Source organism: Vicia villosa, unplaced genomic scaffold (genome assembly GCF_029867415.1).
Source record: "Vicia villosa cultivar HV-30 ecotype Madison, WI unplaced genomic scaffold, Vvil1.0 ctg.000348F_1_1, whole genome shotgun sequence".
NCBI lineage: Eukaryota > Viridiplantae > Streptophyta > Magnoliopsida > Fabales > Fabaceae > Vicia > Vicia villosa.
In genome coordinates this window covers 910,044-926,149 of record NW_026705155.1, presented here as the reverse complement: position 1 = coordinate 926,149, position 16,106 = coordinate 910,044, and the positions used below count along the sequence as shown (strand labels likewise).

The 16,106-nt window shown below is 39.4% G+C and overlaps 1 protein-coding gene across 1 annotated transcript in view; it reads right to left on the bottom strand.

Annotated features, from left to right (window-relative positions):
* LOC131627061 (uncharacterized) overlaps nt 1-16,106 on the bottom strand; it is a 35,896-nt gene that overhangs the window by 1,360 nt on the left and 18,430 nt on the right. The gene's annotated exons all lie outside the window — the stretch shown is intronic.

Sequence of the window (16,106 nt, the reverse complement as noted above, 5' to 3'; positions counted from 1 at the left end):
TAGGGAAGTGTTTAAACACCCTACATATCTGTAGTACTCTACGGGAACCTTCTCTGTGTCTAAATGTGTTTGTGCTGCTAATGATTATTGGGAAAGTTTCTCCTTTGTATTAGGAGAAGGAATTGAATTGAATAAAAGAGAGACAGACTGACTGACTGACTATTTTTGGTATTTTATTAGCTCGCTGAGATTCCTTGTGAACCTCATGCCTACATATCCCTAATGGAAGTCAGAGCTTAATGTAGTTCGGGGAACTAATTAATTATTAATTATTTTTGGGTCCCTTGCTTGAAGCTCAAGGTTGAAGCTATGAATTAAATATCTGTTTACGATAAAGAGACATGAAGTCATCTTTATAGAGAGGTATTTCTACTATTCCACCACAAACATTAAAAGAGTGACAGAATAACTGAATTCATTTCATTCAAGAGGGGGACCTTACTTGTGTATGTGCAAGTATACCAGTCAAATGCCTCTTAAATGAAAAAATGCTCATCCAAATTAGGGAAAGTTACCACATGTCTGGGTTTTACTGCCAGCTCATGCCTTTCAAAATCCTAAATGGGAGACTTGATTAAAATGATGAAATGATGTAATGTTTGTTTGTTTGAATCTGGTGAGATAGAAGAAAGATCTCTCTATAGAGATAAGCTATGTCTATCTACTGTATAAAAGATTTGATTTTTTAACTGGCTTGTATAAGGCCCAAGCTTAAGGCTTTTTGATTGATTGATTATTATTATGACTCTGGGAGAAAACTCCACTGGGGATTAATTTACAAGGGATTTTTATGTTCTGTACAAAGCCCAGAATTGAGGCTGACTCTACTTAGGGAAAATCTATTTTGATGGGTTTTATTTGGTGTTCTGTACAAAGCCCAGAATTGAGGCTGACTTTAACTAGGGGAAATATTATTTTCTGCCTTGTACAAAGCCCAAGGTTGTGGCGGACTCTTAAATAAACTGAGTATGGACGACTCTATGGGAAAAGATCCTAGATGTTAGGAATCTTTGACACACGACATATGGTTTATCTGCCTTGTACAAAGCCCAAGGTTGTGGCTACTGAACAATGAAGGACTCACTAGGGGAGACTCTATTATCTGCCTTGCACAATGCCCAAGGTTGAGGCTGACTATTAACAGGGGAGTTTTATTGTTTTGGTGCCTTGTATGAAGCCCAAGGTTGAGGCTAACTATTTTTGTTGGATTTTGACTCTACTGAAGGATTTATTTATTAAAAGACTGGTTTTTTTGGAAGCTAACCCTTTCCAGGGAATTTGACTCAGCTGGAGAAATTATCTGTTAAAAGACTGATTTTTGTCATGTTTTTGGAGGCTGACCCTTTCCAGGGGTTTTGACTCTTTTGGGGATATTATCTCCTAAGAGAAATGAATCTTTGGTTTTTGAAGAAGTGATTTTGGAGGCTAACCCTTTCCAGGGGTTTTGTTAAAATGAAAGAATGAATGGAGGCTAACCCTTTCCAGGGGTTTTGTTAAAATGATGGCAGAAAGAATATCTAATGAGACTTCTTGTTTAAAGCCCAAGATGAAGACTGACACTTACTGACGATAAGCAAACATGGATCCTAGACTCTGCTAAGGAAAATTGATGAAGATAAGGGTGACAGAGACTGTCCATGTTTCTCATTCCAAAAGGTGTACTCAATGTAAAATTGAGACAAACTTGGCTTGTTTAAAGTCTGGTTTAAATTGGAAGAAACTCACCAGGGTATGTTAAAAGGTGACTAAAGACCTGTTCCTATGTTTATAAGAAACCTGATGGGTCCTTGTATACAAGCTCAAGAGGAAGCTGAAAATGCTTTTAAGAAGCCTGTGGGTCCTTGTACAAAGCCCAAGAGGAGGCTAATCGAGGGTCATCGAGGGTCCTTGTTATAGCACAAGAGAAATCTATGTAGTTTTGAACTTATTTTGGCTTTAAGCAAATGGGTAACAGGTTTCACCGGGAATAATTCCTCTTTGGGTGGATGTATCCTATTTTTTGGATTCTAAGGTTTTTTCCAAGATGTTTCACCGGGAATAATTCATCTTGGGGGTTTGAACTACAGATCTCTAATTAGGAAAGAGCCTTCACCGGGAAGACATTCTCACTCCCTATAATATATATATAGTTTAACTGTCCTAGGGTTTACACTCAAACGTAGTTCTAAACAGATATATGCAAAGTTTATATTTGACAGTAATTTAAATAAAGACTGTAAATTGAAAGCTTGTAAAGCCTAACCTGGATGGAGTGGAGGCCTTTGAAGAAGTATGTACAAAGCCTCACCAACAGTTGATGGATAACAGTTGAATATATATATGATAAACAGTTAATGGTTTTTTTTGAAAATAGAAGAAGTGAAGATGGACAAAGGTCACATAGGTATCTGAAGAGTTTCACCGGGAATAATGCCCTTCAAATACCAGAAGAATGTTTTGAAAACAGAAAGAAGATTTTGTAAATACAGTTTTGGAAAACAAACTAAGAAAAGAAAGAAGGTGTTGGGACTTACACTCTATTAGAGGCCCACTTAAAAATGATTTACTGTTTATGAGAAACAGTTGAAAATGATTGAAATGATATAAGGTTTTGTTGTTTGAAAACCTTAATCATCTGTTTAATCAGAGATTGAAAACAGTTTTGAATATTGACAAAAGTCAACTTAATTAAGGCAAATATGAAATCTATACCTAATTAAGACCTAAATAATTAGGGTTTTATCATAAAATTATTCACAAAGTAATTAGGTTAAAACAAAATGAAAATATATATTTTAAAGTATTTAAGAAAACACTTAAAACATACTATTTTAAACCTAATTAAAATACATGAAATAAATAATATTTTTATGATTTTTTTGATTATTCATAAAATAGGTATATTAAATAACAAGTGTGTGAAAAATGAAGTGAAAATGGATTAATTTGATAGGTTAAATAATTATGTGAAGTTTGTGAATAAAACAAAGGAAAATAGTGATAAAAAATTTGGGTTTGTCTCCTTCAAGGCTTGAACCCACGCCCTAAAGATTACCAAACAAAACAAATACCAACTGGGCCACACGCGTGGCTTGTTTAAGAAGGGAGCCCATATGATTATATGTAGAACAAAGTAATGAATGAGCTAAAAAGAAAATAAATGAACAAAAGGTCTGAGGGGGGGATCGAACCCCAGACCTAAGGCAAGGCAAGGCTTTTGGACGCGCGCTGTAACCATTGGGACACTACGATGAATTCGTAGATAACACACCCATCATTCAAAATAAAATAAACTCTTTTCTGGGAAATTCAAAAAATGGCGCCACCATCTTCATCTTCAACCTCAAGCTTCAAATTTTTGGATTTGCTATCTCCTTCGTTTATCAATCAAACTTAAAGATGTAAACATGGATTTTGCTCGTTTTTGAACGAGGATCATGATGGTGTCCTTTAATTTTATTTATTTTCAGTATAACATAAAATTCGCAAGCATGAACACTAAGAACCCTAAAACTGAAATTTAACATGAAATACTCTATATGCATGACATGATGCAATTGATTGAGGGCTAATGATCTATGAAGGTGCAGAAACCAATTGGTAACTTCATTTCTAATTTATCATGCGTGAATTATAGAGTTTGAAGTTCTGGAAACTTACCTGAAAAATGAAGATTTGGCTCTGATCAAAAGGTGTTACAGAGCCGTTGTAACGATCCAGATAGCTTCAATGACTCCTTTGGAAGGTGTTGAGATGCCTGGCTTGGACTGAAAGTGCCCATAACTTCTTGCTAGACCCCAACTGCAACAGCTCCAAGTGAGAGGTGAAGATGATGGTTCTCCACTCCCAGAAGTGTTTCAGAGGTTTGGATCACCTCTAAATGACTCCCCTAAGGTGTTTGAATACTTAATTCCAAAGGAAGAGCTCTGGTTTGAAGAATCCGAGTCTTCTTGCCAAAGAACCTTTGAAAACCTTAAGTATGAAGAAAGAAGAGAGAAAGCAAGAATTATGTTGCTTTGGTGAGTTTTCTGAATGAGAAAGAGCCCTCTATTTATAGGCAATTGGTTTAGAGTAATTGTGCATAGTGAGCTTGCTTAGTGAAGTGAGTTTGGTTTCTTAGCCAAGAAGAAAATTTGAAAAGATCCCAAATGCAATGATGCATTTTCGGGCTAGCTTCTCCAACCATTGATCTTGTATGATCTAAGGGAACATTTCTGATTCAGAGGAGAGTTCTAATTGGCTTAGAGCAAGATTCCTTGATGATTCATCATTTGCCATAAATTCAAAAATGCAATCATTACATAATCACATGCCTTTGTTTTTGGGAATCTTCTCTAATCCTTATGCAATGATGACTTTGGATGCATGGCATGTTTTCAGATGCATTAGAGGTCGTGTAGCATCACTTAGTGAAGCAAAATGCACAAAATTGCAAAGTTTCAAATTGTACATGACCTATAATTTCACTTCATGAGGCTAACTTTGAACAAGCATAACTCTTAGCTCAAAATGAATTTGGAGAAGGTTGAACACAATTTGGAAAGCCCTAAACATCTACTTCAAATCATTAGTTTATGGTTCCTTCAGAATCCTTTGGCAAATTTGTGAAAAATGAGGCCAAAGTTGGAAGAAAACTAGGTTAAAAACACTTAGAAACTTTTCTAAGTGTTTATGACCTAAAACTTCAAAATTCCCAAATCTCTTAAATGATTGATCTTTTGAAAAAAGTTCCATTGTAAGATGTTGTTTTATTTTGCAAGATCTACAACTTTCATGTTGGAAGTTTTTTGAGTTGTGTAGGTGAAATTTTGAGTTCCCACAATGCCCTCAAAAACCCTAATTCCCGACTTTTTGCTCCTTGATGATTCTTCTTGAATTTCTTTGGTCAAATGACTTTAATATCCATATATTGATGATATTGATCTTTGAAAGTCATGGTTTGACCAAAAATCTTAAAAGTCAAAGGTGATCCCATACAGTTGACTTTTTCCAAACAAAGTGAGATTTTGGACTTTTGTGTGGAATTAAGATCTTCTCCTCAAATGAGTGATGTAAATGGGTTATATTGAGGTAGTAGAGGTTCTTGAATCATGTCTTGAGTTTTGGATCCATGCCCTGATTAAAAGTCAACTATCCAGATGAATTAGGTTAAAAACCCTAATTGTCGACCAGATGAAATTGGTGACTGTGGATCTTGAATTGAGGTGTGATATCCTGTGGATCTTATTGTATGGATAATTTGAAGATGATTGAAGTTTTTAATAGATGTCCTGGAGCTTTTTAGGGTTTCCCAAAGGTGATCCCTGATTTCAGTCCTTGATAGGCTCAAAAACCCTAGTCTGGTGACTTGAGTAAACCTGTACTCAGATGACTGAGTGTCTAATCAATCATAGGTGAATATAAAAGTGAAGCTTTTGAGTCCTATGATTGGATTAGAGACCAATCCTTCTATTGATTGATCCTTTGCCTGAGTTTTCTTGTCTTTGATCATCCTTGATTAAATGCCAGATGAAGAAGTGACTGCTCTGGGTACTTGCTTTGACCTGATGAAAATCCTGAAGATATGTCATCTCAGGGGGGTCAAAAATTAGGGTATGACAGATGCCCCTATTTAAGTTTCTTTTATCCGGAGGGAGAGAGATTGATATCTCGATCTCTCCTGCGTGAAAGAGACTTAAATATCAAAGAATGCCCGAACTTTGGGCGCTCCTGAGATGTTGTAATTGATAAAATCTTTTCATGACTTGATCCCGTTGTCGCACTTGGCGGGGGATGAGGAGACAAACTCCTGTAGGAATACGTCATGTGGATTCTGGTGAATGGATGGCAATGTAGGATGCGCAATCCATCTTCTTTAACTAAGTGTTGACACTTAGAAAAAGGTGCACAACTTCCCCTTGTTTCGGATGTCTGTACCTCGAAACTGGTCTAAGTTGTGATTTTGGACAATATCTCAGATAAAGAGAAATTCTCCAAAGATTTATTTCCTCATCAAACTTCTCATCAGCACTTGGAGATGAGATACCATTTGATGGTAATAAAGAAACTTCGAAGGTTTGTTTCCTCATCAAACTTCTTACCAGCACTTGGAGGTAAGATACCATTTGATGGTAATAAAGAAACTTCAAAGGTTTGTTTCCTCATCAAACTTCTTACCAGCACTTGGAGGTAAGATACCATTTGACGGTAAATAAAGAAACTTCAAAGGTTTGTTTCCTCATCAAACTTCTTACTAGCACTTGGAGGTAAGATACCATTTGACGGTAAATAAAGAAACTTCGAAGGTTTGTTTCCTCATCAAACTTCTTACCAGCACTTGGAGGTAAGATACCATTTGATGGTAATAAAGAAACTTCAAAGGTTTGTTTCCTCATCAAACTTCTTACCAGCACTTGGAGGTAAGATACCATTTGACGGTAAATAAAGAAACTTCAAAGGTTTGTTTCCTCATCAAACTTCTTACCAGCACTTGGAGGTAAGATACCATTTGACGGTAAATAAAGAAACTTCACCATCCCTCCTTTCAACTTGACGTTTTTGAAGGATTGTCATATGGTCCCGCGCTCTTTTGAGGGGCTAATGACTTTGCTCGAAAGTGGATGAACTGTCTTCGGGAAGAAGACTACCATTCACCTACTTACGCTGAGGAATCTGAACTATCTTCTGGACGAAGACTACCATTCACTGACTCCGTTGGGGATCTTTTGTCGATCTGCTGGGGAAATACCGAACTTCTGAGGAATTCAAAATGCGAAACAAACTACCTTATTTGAAGAAGATTGTCGAGCGTCGCTCTGCAGGAGATTCTCAATTGGGGAATTCCAAAAGTGAACAAATTATCTCTTTGAGGGAGACTACCATTTGTTAACTTGCTTGGGGAATTTGGGTGTATGAACCTTCTTTATGAAGAAGAAAAACCCTTTCACAACTTCGCAGGGGAATCTTGAGTATATGCCCAAGTAATTTGGGTATTAACACTATCAAAACCTCGGCTAGACTATGCTCATTATGTAAATATGGTGTGAGACAAAATGCATGAATACTACGATGATTATGAAATGCAAAGTGAATGTGAATAGAATTGCCGCGGATGTAAAATCCTATGATACGACTTGAATCTTGTTGATCAGAAGATGTTCTCTTCTTGTAGTTCGAACTCTGTTGGGAATACCTGGTTATCAGTTGCCCGCTGTCCAAAGTGAGTAATATGAATTGAAGTAAAGATCCGTCATCGGGAGATGTTTGCAAAGCGACCTCATGGGGAAATCTTGGTTCCCGGAGTCTCAACCGTTCTCGGAGCAACTGTTTGCATCCTTCCTATTGTTTGTAAACCTTAGAAAGAAATTTCACCTTTATTTTTGCAAGTAAATTCATTTTGTTTTATGAAAACATTTGTTTCAAGAAAATGACTGTTTAAACTTAAAATGCATTTCAAGAAACTGAATAAGACTCGATTTGCAAAGAAAGGCACAAGGCTCAAATTATTATATATGGAATGGTAATCAGCCAAATGCTTGATTCCATGGAGTATTTACAAAGTTTGAAATTGGTAATTTTTCGGGAAATGGGCTACGATGAAACGTGACGACCGTTATCTTTCCCTTCCACTCCGAGTTACGCTGTATTCGTGCTTCGTAGAAGATGACCTACTGCTGATGAATACTCCGCTATGGATTTTTGAATGATCAAGTTTGTCCTGAACACAATTACTTGCCATATATCCCTAACTTTTGCGTAAACTACCCCTTTCGGGTTTTAAGTTTACCGGGATTGATTATTTATTTCTTATGTCTCTAACTTTTGCCTGAATCGCCCTTTCGGGTTTTCGATTCACCGAGACGCTCTTTTTTGCCTAAGCTGCTCTTTGCGAGTTTTCAACTTAGCGAGCTGTTCTTTTGTTTTTATTTAGGCAAAGTATTTCTTGACTGCGTCGACGTTCACAGGACGGGTGAATTCTTCTCCATCCATAGTCGTGAGTATTAAGGCTCCTCCTGAGAAAGCTCTCTTGACCACGTAGGGGCCGTCATAATTGGGAGTCCATTTCCCTCTCGAATCTGTGAGAAAAGATTGAATCTTTGTGAGTACAAGGTCGCATTCTTTGATTGTGCGAGGTAGAACCTTTTTGTCGAAAGCTTTCTTCATTCTTTGTTGATATAGCTGACCGTGGCATAAAGATGTTATGCGCTTTTCTTCGATTAAATTCAATTTGTCGAATCTGCTTTGACACCACTCGGCTTCTGTTAATTTTGCCTCCATCAAGACTCTCATTGATGGAATCTCAACCTCTATAGGTAGGACTGCCTCCATGCCATATACAAGGGAGAAAGGAGTTGCTCCAATCGAAGTACGTACTGATGTACGGTAACCATGAAGAGCATACGGGAGCATTTCATGCCAATCTTTGTAAGTGATGACCATCTTTTGAATGATTTTCTTGATATTCTTGTTGGCTGCTTCTACAGCTCCATTCATCTTTGGTCTGTAAGGAGATGAGTTGTGATGCTCAATCTTGAATTCTTTACAAAGCTCCTTCATCATTTTATTATTCAAATTTGACCCATTGTCAGTGATTATCTTGCTAGGAATGTCGTAGCGACAGATGATGTGATTCTTGATAAACCTGACGACAACTTGTCTTGTAACGTTTGCATATGAAGCTGCTTCAACCCATTTGGTGAAATAGTCTATAGCTACCAAGATGAAGCGATGTCCGTTGGATGCTTTTGGCTCGATCATTCCAATCATGTCGATTCCCCACATGGAGAAAGGCCAAGGGGAAGAGAGTATGTTGAGAAGAGATGGTGGCACATGAATTCTATCGGCGTAGATCTGACATTTGTGACACCTCTTTGCGTACTGGTAGCAATCTGACTCCATCGTCAGCCAATAATATCCTGCTCTCAGTATTTTCCTTGTCATGGTATGTCCATTGGTGTGAGTACCAAAGGAACCTTCATGTATTTCTCTCATGAGTACTTCTGCTTCTTTTCTATTAACGCATTTGAGCAGAACCATGTCGAAATTTCTCTTGTACAGAACATCTTCATTCAGGAAGAATCTACAAGCTAACCTTCTCAAAGTCTTTCTATCTTTCTTTGACGCCCCAAGAGGGTACTCTTGCTTTTGAAGAAAGTTCTTGATGTCGTGATACCACGGTTTGTCGTCGATGATTGCTTCTACTGTGAAAACATGAGCAGGCCTATCCAGGCGCATAACATCGATCCGAGGAATGTCATTCCAATGATTTATTCTAATCATGGAAGAGAGTGTGGCTAATGCATCAGCCAAGTTGTTTTCTTCGCGAGGAATGTGATGAAAATCTACCCCGTCGAAGAATGGTAACAATTTTCTCGCGTAGTCTTTGTAAGGAATTAGCCCTGGTTGGCATGTTTCCCATTCTCCTTTGATTTAATTGACGACCAAAGCAAAATCTCCGTATACATCCAAATGTTTGATTCTTAGATCCACGGCTTCTTCGAGACCCATGATGCAAGCTTCATATTCGGCCTCATTGTTTGTGCACATGAAAGTTAATCTGGCGGTAAATGGAATATGGGTTCCTCGAGGAGTAACAATGATTGCCCCAATTCCTCGTCCATAAGCGTTGACATCTCCGTCAAAGATTAAGCCCCACTGGGATCCTATCTCAGGTCCTTCGTCTGGTAGTGGCTCGTCGCAATCTTTCATCTTGAGGTACATGACGTCCTCGTCTGGAAAGTCGAAACTGGTTGATTCATGACTATTGAGTGGATGGTGAGCCAGGTGCTCAGCTAGAATGCTTCCTTTCACGGCTTTCTGTGCGTGATACTCAATGTCATATTCTGATAACAACATCTGCCAACGTGCAATTCTCCCAGTTAAGGCAGGCTTCTCAAAGATGTACTTGATTGGATCCATATGAGAGATCAAACAAGTAGTATGTCGAATCATGTACTGGCGGAGACGCTTGGCAGCCCAGGCCAAAGCACAACACGTCTTTTCGAGCATGGAGTAGCGGGATTCACAGTCAGTGAATTTCTTGCTTAGGTAGTAAATGGCTTGCTCTTTTCTTCTTGTCTCGTCTTGCTGTCCAAGGACACATCCCATGGAGTCTTCTAAGACGGTTAAGTACATTATCAAAGGTCTTCCTTCCACTGGAGGAGACAAAATGGGTGGTTCGAGAAGATATTCTTTAATGCTGTCGAACGCTTTCTGACAATCGTCTGTCCAGACGCAACTTTGATTTTTCCGTAGAAGTTTGAAAATAGGAGCACAAGTTGCAGTCATGAGATATATGAATCTCGAGATGTAATTCAGACGTCCAAGAAATCCTCTAACTTGTTTCTCGGTTCTAGGTGAAGGCATTTCTTGAATTGCCTTGACTTTGTCTGGATCTACTTCAATTCCTCATTTGCTGACAATGAAACCAAGGAGTTTTCCTGAGTAAACACCGAAGGTGCACTTGTTGGGGTTCAGGCGAAGCTGAAACTTCCGTAAGCGTTGAAATAACTTTGTCAGATTTTGTATGTGATCTTCTTCATTTTCTGATTTGGCAATCATGTCGTCTACATAGACTTCTACTTCTTTATGCATCATGTCGTGGAAAAGCGTAGTCATGGCCCTTTGATAAGTTGCTCCTGCGTTCTTTAGTCCAAAAGGCATAACACGATAGCAGAACGTGCCCCAGGGGGTGATGAAAGCTGTTTTCTCCATGTCTTCAGGTGCCATTTTGATTTGGTTGTATCCTGAAAATCCGTCCATGAATGAGAAAACTTTGGATTTTGCTGTACTGTCTACCAACATATCAATATGTGGTAAAGGAAAATCATCCTTAGGGCTAGCTTTGTTCAATTCTCTGTAGTCGACGCACATGCGGACTTTTCCGTCTTTCTTAGGAACGGGAACAATGTTAGCTAACAGCTGAGGGTATTCTGAAGTGACGAGGAAACCTGCGTTGATCTGTTTTTGAACTTCCTCTTTGATTTTCATGGCCATCTCCGGATGAGTTCTTCTCAAATTTTGCTTGACCGGAGGGCATTATGCTTTTAATGGCAAGTGATGCTCCACTATACTGGTATCCAACCCTGGCATATCTTGATAAGACCAAGCGAAGACATCTGAGAATTCTTTGAGCAGTTGTATCAAACTCTCTCTGATCTCTGAACTAAGCGAAGCTCCAATCTTAACCTCTTTTCTGTTTCCATCGGAACCAAGGTTAATGATCTCTAGAGGCTCATTGTATGGCTAAATGGCCTCTTCCTTTTGTTGAAGTAATCGTGAAATTTCCTTTGATATTTCTTCGTCTTCTTCTTCCTCTGCCTCGAATACAGGAAACTCAAAGCTTGGAGAAGTCATACGATCGCACGTTTCAACGGGGTTTTTTATGATTAATCTGCATATGTGTGATAAATTTTATTTAGACAACGAGAGAAGACTCGGTGTATGCAGTTAATGGAATATTTTGATGTTTTTTAGGGTTTTTTTTAGGATTACCAATTTCCGAAAAAAAAGAAAAGGAAAAACTAACGAAGGAACAAAATGACATTTTTATTTATCGACAGTCATTTCTTGAAACAAAGACCCTATAAAACAAAACTCTATTGCTTTGGGCGAAGCAAAGAGGGACATTTTCCTAAGAAATAGTAAAAATGCAAAGCCCTATGAAACATCTCTTCACCCTGGGCTATGGTGAGAGGACAAGATAACGGTGAAAGTTCCTACTTAGGAGTGCGAACAACAGTTGTAACTTCAACAGCTGTCCAATAGTGGCGAACCCCATTGTGCACTAAGTAATCTGGAACCTTAGGCTTAAGCTGGCCTGTGGTAGGTCTTGATTTACCAACCACTGTCCTTGCAACATTTATACGATCTTCTTCTACTTCAGCAGACTGAGCGGTGTGAGCATACCCATTTCCAAGTGGAGTATGTCGAACTTTCTTTTGAGGAAACTTCCAATCTTCAGAATGGAGAGACTCGTTGTCGGAGACACTTTCGAGATCATCCTCTTCTGTATTTTGGTCTTGCTTTTCTCCCAAGATGGCATTGACTAGATATGTGAACTCTAGATCCGTAGCCTCGGAAGGTGATTTGGGGATATAATCTTCAATGATGACTTCACCAATCGATGATGATGAATAGCAAGGGTTATATATCTCTTTTGGCTGAGAGAGGTACTCAAAATCACTGTTCCATCCAGTTGGAACAATATCTTCAAGAGAGATTCTTGAACTACCAGGAGCGGAGTATTTCACCATGTAGTCGAATTTTCTGCTTGGTTCTCCTAATGTATCCCAAGTTTCTTCGGGGATAGGAGGAACTTCTTCTGATGAACCATGACTTCTGGTGGTGAAGCTATTTGTAACTTCATCACTGCTTGGTTGAGTCTTACTTTTAGATCCCTTAGTCGGATAACAGCAAGGTGATTCAGACTCTGATAGGGATATGTATCCTGCTTTGTTAAGATAGGATAGCCATTCCTCTTCATCGGTGTTTTCCGCACCGATGGTATTGACTGTTTGTTGAACAGGTTGAAGAAAACCTCCACTGCAGAAAGTTTCTTGAATTGGGAGAACTACCTCAATTCCTGGAATAGTCTTTGATGATGTTGGAAAGAATCCAACTCCTGTTCTGTTCTTGTTGTTGGTAGGAATATTAATGTGCCCCCAACCACTGGTAGTGCCATCCTTTACAACTTGGATTGCATCTCTGTAGGAAGAAATAGACGCTGCTTTCTCCTTTCCTTTTTCCTTATCCAAGGAAAGTGCTTGGAATTTAGTTCCAACAACTTCTTTTGGTTCTATGTCGGAGAATGATGACAGGTTGCTGACGATTACCAATTTGTCATTTCTTATGAACTTCAGTTTCTGATGAAGTGTTGAAGTAATTGCCCCAGCCTCATGAATCCACGGGCGACCTAGCAAACAACTGTATTGTGCTGGAATATCCATAACTTGGAAAGTGATTTTGAACGTCTGAGGTCCAATAGTTATGGGAAGATCCACTTCTCCAAAAACTGACTTCCTTGATCCATCAAATGCTTTGAAGATGACATGACTTTTTCTTAGAGGGTAATCTTCGAAAGATAATCTTGACAATGTTGATTTTGGCATGACGTTGAGAGAGGATCCGTTGTCTATTAGGACTCCTGTGAGTGTATCACCCATGCAGCCAACTGAGATGTGAAGTGGAAGATTGTGGTCTACTCCTTCTTCAGGAAGATCTTCGTCACAGAAACTAAGGGTAGTTCCGGCGGAGATGTTGGCAACGATGTTGTTGAATTGGCTTATTGTGGCGCTAGGTTCCACAAAAGCTTGTTCCAAAAATTTCTGTAGAGCTTCCCTATGAGCTTCAGAACTCAATAGTAGGGAAAGAACAGAAATCCTAGACGGAGTATGTAGTAATTGATCTACAATGTTGTATTCACTCCTCTGGATTAACTTCAAGATCTCATCATTTTCTTTCGCTTGAACAGCATTGGTCGGATGATTGTCTTGCCTATGTGGTACTTCCTCCGAATGTTTCTCCACATTATCTGTTGTTCTGTTGAAGACTCGTCCACTTCTGGTGACTCGACTAACATCAGCAATGTTGACAACAGACGGTAATGGTATCTCCTTACCATTTTCAATGTATGTAGCATTGTACTTGTATGGTATAGCTTTGCTGGACTCATACGGTACAGGACCTGGTAAGTAGATGACTAATGGAGCAATTGTTGTCTTCCTGCTATCATACTTAACTTGCATTGGTTCAACTTGATTAATTTGAGGAGATACGGTAAAGACTTCGTCATCTTCTCTGTTGTCAAGAACAGTAATGGTATTGTCATCCATCAGCTTTTGAACATCGTTGCGAACACGCAAACATCCTCGTGAATTTCTTCGACAAATTATGCATCTACTGTAAGCGTGGAAATCTGTTCCAAAGTAGGCAAGTCCATTTAAAGTTTTATGGAACCTGACTACCGATCCTTCAAGATCTTCAACTTTGTAGATTTTGTATTCTCCTGGACATCCTTGAACCATGTTGATGTCATGTTCAGTCCTGACTTGGATATGTTGAATCCATCCTAAGTCCATTTGTTCTTGTAATGCAGCTTGAACTACGGCACATCCTTGATTATTCTTTGGACAAATTTCACATGTGAAGTAGTTGTGCAGTGGTACGTGGCTGTACCCAGCTTATTTAGCGTGCATCTTGACAAGATTTTCCCCTATCTGACGAATATCGTAAATTTGAATGACGTTAGGGTGTTGATCTATCAGATTTACTGAAGCTTCTTTATGTTGCGGAAAAGGATTTGCTTGGACGTTTGGATTAGTATCTTTGAAGGATAGCATTCCGCTCTTCACTAATCGTTGGACGTCAATCTTGAAAGGGAAACAGTTCTCAATATTGTGACCCGGTGCCCCCCGATGATAGGGGCAAAATTGGTCAGCCTTATACCATGGTGAGGAACTGTTTGTAGGATTTGGAGGACTCCTTGTCTGAATGAGTCCTTTTGCCAGTAATGTTGGAAACAATTCCGCATACGGCATTGGCACTGGGTCAAAGGCAGGATACCTTGGAGCCCGATTGTTGTAATTTGGAGGTCGAACCTGCTGCTGAGGTTGCTGCGACCTTTGTTGAATTTGTTGTTGCGAAACCTGAGGTTGATAAGCTGGCGCTGAGTTAAAAACCGGAGTTACTGTTGCAACTTGAGGTTGGATTTTCTTCTTGATTTTGTGCAAGACATTGCTGACATCTTGATCCTTTTTCTTCTGGAAAGAACTTCCATACTTCCTTGGACCAATAGAAGATTCTGGTTCTTTGTTCAAGCGTCCTTCCCGAACTGCTTCTTCTAAACGTACACCCATGTTTACCATCTCGGTAAAGTTACTTGGTGCACTTGCAACCATTCGTCCGTAGTAAAATGGACTCAAAGTTTTGAGATAGATTTTTGTCATTTCTTTCTCTTCAAGTGGTGGACAGATTTGTGCAGTCTTTGAGCGTATTCCTTGAAGCTTTCCCTATCCTTTTGAGTCATGGCCCGGAGTTGATCTCTGTCGGGAGCCATATCCAGATTGTACTTATAGTGTTTGACGAAGGCCTCTCCGAGGTCTCGAAAAGTACGAATCTCTGAACTGTCCAAGTTCATGTACCATTTGAGTGCAGCACCAGTCAGGCTGTCTTGAAAATAATGAATGAGTAATTGTTGATTATCAGTCTAAGTTGACATTCTTCGAGCGTACATTACGAGGTGACTTTGTGGGCATGAATTCCCTTTGTACTTCTCGAAATCTGGTACTTTGAATTTGTGAGGAATCTTAACATTTGGAACCAGACAGAGGTCTGCAGCATTCTTTCCAAATAGATCTTGTCCTCGAAGAGTCTTGAGTTCCTTCTGCATTTGCAGAAACTGTTCCTGGAACTCGTCCAATCTTTCATACACGCCAGCGTCCTCACTGGGAGCGTGATGATATACTTGTCCGCCCGGTGGAGGAAAAGTATGCATAATAGGTTGTGGAGAAGCCATGACAGCAAATCTTGGGATCTCAGCATTCTGTTGTGTGAAACCCATTGCCGTTGCTCTTGGAACATCAATTTCCAGAGGTTTGTAACCCTCCGGCGGTTGCATCTCCATTGTAGCTCTTGGAACTTCAGAAACTGGGGGTATGTACCCTTATGGAATAAAGTTATACGGCATGCCCCAAGGTCGGTTGGGCGGCATGGCATACTGAGGAATAGGAGTAGAAACAGTCTCGGAAACCACAGTCCTTTGTGGTTCTTCTGGCGTTGGTCGATTCTGTGCAACTACCTGGGCTTCTACCATGTTATTGAGCCTTTCAATAGCATCTTTGAGAGTATTACCCTCTTCTCTGAGTTCTCCATTCTCTTGCTCGAAGTCTTCCATTCTTTTCTTGCGACTTGAACGAGTGTTGTATGGATGAGACAGCTTGAAAGTCTTGGTTCACCTCCTTCTCCTCCTCTCTTTCTGGAGAAAGGAAAGTGACTATTAGATCCGCGACAATTCTCGTGTCAGTGCGTAAGACTAAAGCGATGTATGATATGAAATTAAGTTAATATTTTTCAAGGAAACACCATAATTACGTTATGAAACATCAAACTTTTATTAATTAAGCAAAAACGCCGTTTTTACACACTTTGAA